Raw genomic sequence first — 7,282 nt, 5'->3', positions numbered from 1 at the left:
CCAATCGTTTGATGACTATTTGTAGTACTTGTATGATGTATTTGATTGAAGTTTTTGAAGTCATAATCATAGGTGTTACACATGTTCTTAAGTTTTTGATTCACATTAGCTTGAGTGTATAGATTACATGACACAAAATTTTCAGTTGTGACAAGGTACCCCAGGAAACTCCTCTGGAAATACATCCGGAAAATCCCGTATAATAGGTACACTGTTCATCTCTGACGTGGCCTCCACCCTTGTATCCGAGACATAAGCCAAGAACCCATAACAACCATCCTGAAGGAGTCTCTCCTAGCCATCGCAGTCGAACATAAAGTTGGCCCATGCGAGGCTCTCTCCCCATGGATAACTAGTTCTCCCCCACTTGGGCTTTGAACCCTCACCAGATGACGCTCACAATCTATTATGGCCCAATTGGGCCCCAACCAATCCATCATGATGATCACCTTCAATCCTCTCAAAGGAATCGGAACCAGATCAATAAGAAACCTCTCCCCAAACATATTCATGACACTCCTCCGAAATACCCTCGCAACACTCACAATATTATCATCCGCAATCTCCACCTCAAGTGGGGAATCCAAAGTCGTCGGAGCATCTCGAAACTTCTTGCTGAGTCGACAAACCATTGACCAAAAAGGTCCCTATACAAGATCATAACCATATAAGCATAAACAATAAAATAAATAAAACAGAAATATATCATATACCGGTCACGACGTCTGGCGCTGCTCGGGCCTCCTTTGTAGTCAACTGAAATGCGTGACTCTTCACTGTAGGAGCTTCCTCCTTAATCGGGCGGCCACCAGTAATCCTCATTGTGGTGGGTGCAAGCGCCGCCACCACTCCTCCTCCTCTAACCAACCTCGGACAATCAACCTTTTTATGCCTGGTCTGGTTGTAGTGGATACAAATCAAGCCATTCTTGGGGCAATCCTGGCTCATGTGGCCCGGTTGCCCACATGTATAACATGTTGAGACTGCTGCTCGACAGGCTCTACTATGCGACTTAATGCACTTGGCACATCGGCCACGGACCTGCTGGGAGGATCAGAGGTCTTAGGCTTCATGGCATGACCCATTGCTGCCTGAATGTACTCCGGCTTCCGTTTGGTCTGGAGCTCTAGCTCAATTTCCCATTCCCGGGCCTTCTCCACCATGTCATTCAGGGTCTTGCACCCCCGAAAAGCTCACAAACTCCCAGATATCATCCCTCATCATGGAATGATACCTCGTCTTCTTCATCTCCTCATCCGCAGCGTACTACGAAACCAAAAGTGCTCTCTCCCGAAACTTGGTGGTGATCTTCACCAAAGTCTCTATAGTTTGTTGTAGATCCTGAAACTCTCTCACCAAACGCTGCACCTCGATGGACGATGTAAACTCATGATCAAACCTCCTCACAAACTCCTCTCAATTCATGCCAGCCACACCCGCTGATCTCACCTCGCGGGTAACCTCCTCCCACCAATCTCGTTCTCGATCGCTTAACATACAAGATGCGAACCCCAACTTTGCAGCCTCGAGGCAAAAGCTCGTGTTTTGGGCATTCTCCATGTCTGTCACCCAGTGTTGACTAGTGATGAGATCCCTGACCCAAAGAATTCAGACGCTCCATACGCCTTAAACTCCCTGAACGAGGGAGCTCTGGCCCTAATCTGGCTTGCAACAATCTCGGCTCGGAAAGACTTGACCCGCTCATCCATGATCTCCATGATGACCTCCTTGACGGTACCAAATATCACCGGGGTAGCGTCAAGTATTCCACGAGTAACATCGGCTGCAATAAGATCGTGCAACCTCTCATCAATGGGCTCTACACCAGATCCTGAACCTGATCATGATCTTGAATGTGAACATTGCATGATCATCACCATCCTCAACTGAAAAATATACCACAAATACTTAATCTATTTATGGAAGATATACCGGGATGGCCTAAACCAGTTTCTGCAATCTCAATCCATTGTGATAGTCAATCGACAATTGGACGCCCGTCACATCCATCGAAGACGCAACACCATTCGACAACTACTCTCGTCTAAAGTTATCTCAATTGACTACATAATGTCCAAGGATAACATTACAGATCCACTAACCAAAGGGTTAAACAACGAGTTAGTTGCAAAATCGTCAAAAGGAATGAGACTAAAACCCATGAACGAATAAGTTATTGCGAAGGAAAACCCAACCTAGTTGATTAGAGATCCCAAGATCTAGGTTCAATGGGACAACCTACTTGCAAATAACATATGTGGATCACTGTGGGGGTCAACCTCGACCCATTCCTATAAATAAAAGTGATGCAGGTTAAGCTTATAGTAGATGATGATAAATTGGAAATCATCAAGCTTTAGCTTTTAATGATTATGATATAATCACCTATATGAGAGAGAAGTGGGGTCGCTTCAAAGGGAATTGAATGGGCAAGTTCCTAAGAGCTCTTACAGAACCAGGCAAGTGTCCACGACCATAACGGACACATCAATGAGAACCTAACTAGGTTAGAGAGAATCATGTGAGATATATATTGGCTATTTACACAATTGACAAAACAGTTCAAGGACATTGAGTCTACTGGTCCGTTAGTAAAATAAATATGTATCTTAAGGGAAGGTTCAAATGGTCAAACCTACCTATATTGTGCATGGTTCAACTGTTGGATTTTACCTAAAGCAACATGGAATTGCGAATGCTGAAGCAATTTTCATTCATGTGGGGGATTGCTGGAAATTAATTTTATTAATTTCCAAAAAAAGATTTTCTCCATTTTTGAGCATGAGTTTCGAACTTTTAATATAATAAAAAAGGACAAATGATTATGTGTTCGTGTTCTCCTCCGTGAAACCTTCGTTTTGATATTTCACACGTCCAAAACGGACTAGAAATGAATGAGAAATTACTTATCAAAGTGTGATAGTTGGAAGAGAAAAATAAGTGGGTTAAATGGTTTTAACTTATCCCACATTGATGGGAGTATGAAAAGGAAATGGATATATAATTACAAAGACTAGCTACCTTTGTAAGACTTATTAGAACCAAAGCTCTCTCTTGCTCGTGCACGCAAAGATGGTGCAAATGCGATCCAATTTGGCTTTGGGCCACTAAACTTATGTGTGAGCACACGTCCTATGGGCACGAATGCACCATCGGTCGACCAGAAAAGTTCGCTGACCTTTTTGCAATTATTTCTTTTTAGTTAACAATTACAAAAATAAATTAAGAGCTATTAATCATAGATTTCGTTTGATTTCTTGATTAATTGTCTTATTTAATTGTGACAGTTACGATTTTGTTTTAATTACATCTGTTATATTGGGTAGTATAAATACAACGCCTATGTGACTGATTATACACACCGAATGAAACGAAATAATACTCTTCCTCTCTTACGCTTCTGCTTCATCTTTTATCGCTTGCTGCAACCAAGGTATACTCCAGGCAAAGTGAGCGTTCGTGCAATCTAGAAGAATTGCTTTTTATTGTTGTATCATGGGAAATAAACATCTATATCAGGCGAATTTGTTTTAAGAAAACTGTGTCAAACACAGATCTCAATAACAATTTATTGTTTGCTCTTTCGTGCAGATCCTAAGGTTATACTTTTCCTAACAAAACCTTAACAAGTCCAAAAGAGTGGTAGCGTTGATAAACCTTATCTAACCCAAAATATTGATAGTGTTCTCCGATTGACCTTCAATATGATCTTCCAGTGGATAAATATAGGCAACTTAGACAATGTAGATTGTCATTTTTGAAAGGGACTGGACCATAGTCGGCCACCAAATCTTTAAGCTAATACGGATTATAGACCTATCATTTATGATCAAGAATTAAAGCCATATAAATAGGAGACAAATCAATTAGACCTTCTAACAACAGGAAGTTGTCAATCTTCGACATATTGATGCCCCGTTTAATATACCACATGTAAGAACATCGACCAAACCCGCTTCTTCAATAAAGGAATTAAAATTAGTTGCATTAGTGTGACTATATCCAAACCATACATCTTCATATCATCTCCAACAACATTGAGGTCTCCAAAGAAGATCCAAAAAAACTTCTTGAGCATATTCTATGGTTTTTAATTTTTAATTGAAGATTAAAACAGGAATTTATTAATTAAAAGAAAAAAAAAAGAAAAAGAAAAATAATACAACACAAGATATATACATTATTTTCCTTGTAAACTGAAATAACCAAAATCTGTTTTATCCATTTTCAACATAGAAATAGACAAACCAAAAGCTAAAAAGCCACCTAAAATACAATTACTGCTCCAAATTACCTGGGGTTAGTGATAAAATTACCAAATCACCCCTCTAAAATCCCTACGTGTTCACCAATAATCCCCATCCGGGTCTTCGGGTTCGGGTTTTAAATTCAAATCGGGTTTTTCCTGAAACCAACAAGCCTTCAATTCACTAGTGGATGCATGATGATGTTCAAGCGTACCACTCGTATGCAACGACGTACAACTCGTTTCTGCATCCACTCTCGCTCCAACCTCAATCGCTTTTTTCCGAATAGAGGCGGCGGACAACTCGTCGGGACCACCGTCGGAAGCCAACAATTCCGGGAAATTGAGCCGCGCGGAGGGGCCACGGAGGTAGTACACGGCGGTATCGTAAGCTCTCGCCGCCGCAACCGGCGTCGAGTACGACCCGAGCCAAATCCTCGACCGTTTATTCGGCTCCCTAATTTCAGCCACCCACTTCCCCCACTTCCTCATCCGTATCCCTTTGTAAGGCCTCTGATCGGTTTTTCTTTTCCCCGTTTTCGATGAATAATTACATGAACTACCACCGTTTAATTCACCACCACCACCGCTGCCGCCGCCGACTCCGACTCCGACTCCGACTCCGGCTCTTCTCTCTTCCATCGATCTAGAATCTATCGTAAATCGGCGAACAGAATAGAGAAAAAGAACTAAAAACAGAGGTGGGATATCATCTGGAGTTGATTTCTATAGAATCGAAATCGGCAAAACCTGCGCACAAAAAGATAATCCACAGGCACCGACACCTTTAATTTTTCCTCAAATTCTGTTTCTCTCTCTCTCTGTATATATAAGCTTGGCGTCTGTGTGTATATATAAATACAGAGAGATAGACATGGAAAACTGAAAAGTGTTTAATTGGCAGCCATTAATCAGAGGTCGAGGTAGAGAAGATGCTTTTATGGAGTTGGTGATTATCGTTTTCTTTGTGGTTTAATTCGAGTTTTAGATCGATTGAGTCATAGAATGGGAAATATATATATTATTTTATTATTTATTTATTATTATAAACTAATATATTTTATAATATTTTAGTATTAGTGTACTAAATTAAGATTTTTAATACAGCTTTGATGTTATTATATCCTAGTGATTTAAGAAAAGAATAAAAGAAATGTTTGAGAGTATACTTGTTGTTGTGAATGAATAAAAAAATATTAATATGACAGAAAATAATTAGAGTGGGATAAGATATTCTAATAAAATGTAATATATGTGATAGTTTCTTTTCATGCATTTTTGTTGTTTGAAATTATAATAATTATATAAACATTTTGGAAACATATATCCAATCATTATTCAATGATTAGCTTCCTTTAAACATTCTTTATATATTTTATTAAAACTGTTCGAAGCGGTTTAACATTTTGCTTGGTGAGTCTGACCTGCTATCTATTCAGCATGCTGAGGTGACAACTCCTACTCGATAGTCGATATCTCTTTCCGAGCCTCTCTTCTTTCTTTCCTCTCCCACAATATCACTCACTTTCTCTTCTTCCTTACTCAATTACTCCCTCTCTTCTTCCTAACTCAACTAAGCACTAAGGGGGGAAGGAGTCGTAGCGGGTTCGAGGAGAAGAGGGATAAGCGGGAGGAGAATAAGATAGAAAGAGATGGGTGCTTCGGTTTGAGGAACCCACTGGAGGTTGAAACCAAAGAAGAAATTTGGGGAAGACGGGCTGGGAGGAATTCGGCTTGGGCGAGTTCGACTCCGTTCACCTTGGGTCCAACGGCTTGAGCGGGAGGAGATAAACGATTCCATCCTCTCTAATGTAGTTGAGGTGGATGTCAACATTTCGAACACCATTTCTTTTAGCTTAAGATACTGTTCGACAAACTAGCTTATAAACTAACTTTTATTATATAATTTAGCTTATAAAAATTAACATCTAAGATATTTTATGATTTTAACAAACGTTACAATAATATATAGCTTATTTTGTCATACCTAAATATAATTGTTTATTTGTTTTAATCTTAAATAATCATAGTATCATACGTTTAGAATAAGTTATTGAACTTGATGAAGGTAAAAACAATATATATTGACGATGGCAATGGTTAAAAAATATATAAAAACATGTAGTACAAGAGTGCATGGCATATTGGCATGTGTCAATCCATGGATGTCAGCCCTTGGGATTAAGCTGTATTGTATCATTGAAAATTAGAGCAAACTATTAAAATATTATTCATAGAAAAATATTACAAAATGATATTAAGTTTAGAGGACAAATTTGTAATTTACTTATCAATTCCAAAATAACTAGTACTCTTAATATTCCCAAAATAGAACCTAGGACTTTAGAAACTTGAAGTTTTTGTCTAGTATTTCCAGTTACATTTTTTTTTTGTTAATTAAAATCGATATGATTATAATACATCTTAATGTTTTGAAATAATATTGTTGTACTTCACAATACGGAAAAAATTTAACGTATACAACGTTAATTATTGAAACATAATGGGCTTTTATATATACGATGATATCGAAGATTGTTGTTAACTAGAATACTTAATTACTTATTATCATTAATTTTTGTTAATCAATACTAGCAATTAATTAAAAAGAAAAATTCTACTTACTCTTTGATAAAATAGGGAGGAGCCTAGGGGAATTCAATATTGAAGAAAAGGCAGTTGTCACTTATTGAGTGGCATTGACGGAGAAAACTTTCCCCAATTTTTGTATATATTCATTCCCTCGAGATAATGATAAATAAGTATGACAAAAATTGAACTCCAAGATCTTATAAGATTTGACAATATATATTATATAATTTTATGATTTTTACTGATATTTTGAAAGTGATTACAGTTTTGGTTCATGTGGTATATATATCTTTTTGTTGGTTTAGATTTTTTTATTTTTTTAATTTTATTTTATTTTATTTTTTAAACTTATACCATTTATCATATTATTTTGGGTTTTCTGCAGTAAAATTCTATTATTTTGAAATTTTTTTATAGTGTTCTAAATTATTATTTTGAATAGGA

The 7,282-nt window shown here is 37.7% G+C and overlaps 1 pseudogene; it reads right to left on the bottom strand.

Moving 5' to 3' along the window:
• Positions 1-4,157: 4,157 nt before the first annotated feature.
• LOC145093210 (ethylene-responsive transcription factor ERF008 pseudogene) lies at positions 4,158-5,237 on the bottom strand (annotated as a pseudogene).
• Positions 5,238-7,282: the final 2,045 nt, after the last annotated feature.

The sequence above is a fragment of the Lactuca serriola genome, chromosome 3, assembly GCF_051521515.1.
Source record: "Lactuca serriola cultivar US96UC23 chromosome 3, Lser_US96UC23_V15, whole genome shotgun sequence".
NCBI classification, from domain to species: domain Eukaryota; kingdom Viridiplantae; phylum Streptophyta; class Magnoliopsida; order Asterales; family Asteraceae; genus Lactuca; species Lactuca serriola.
Note: the sequence above shows the minus strand (reverse complement) of the source record. Positions and strands in the feature narration are given on the sequence as shown.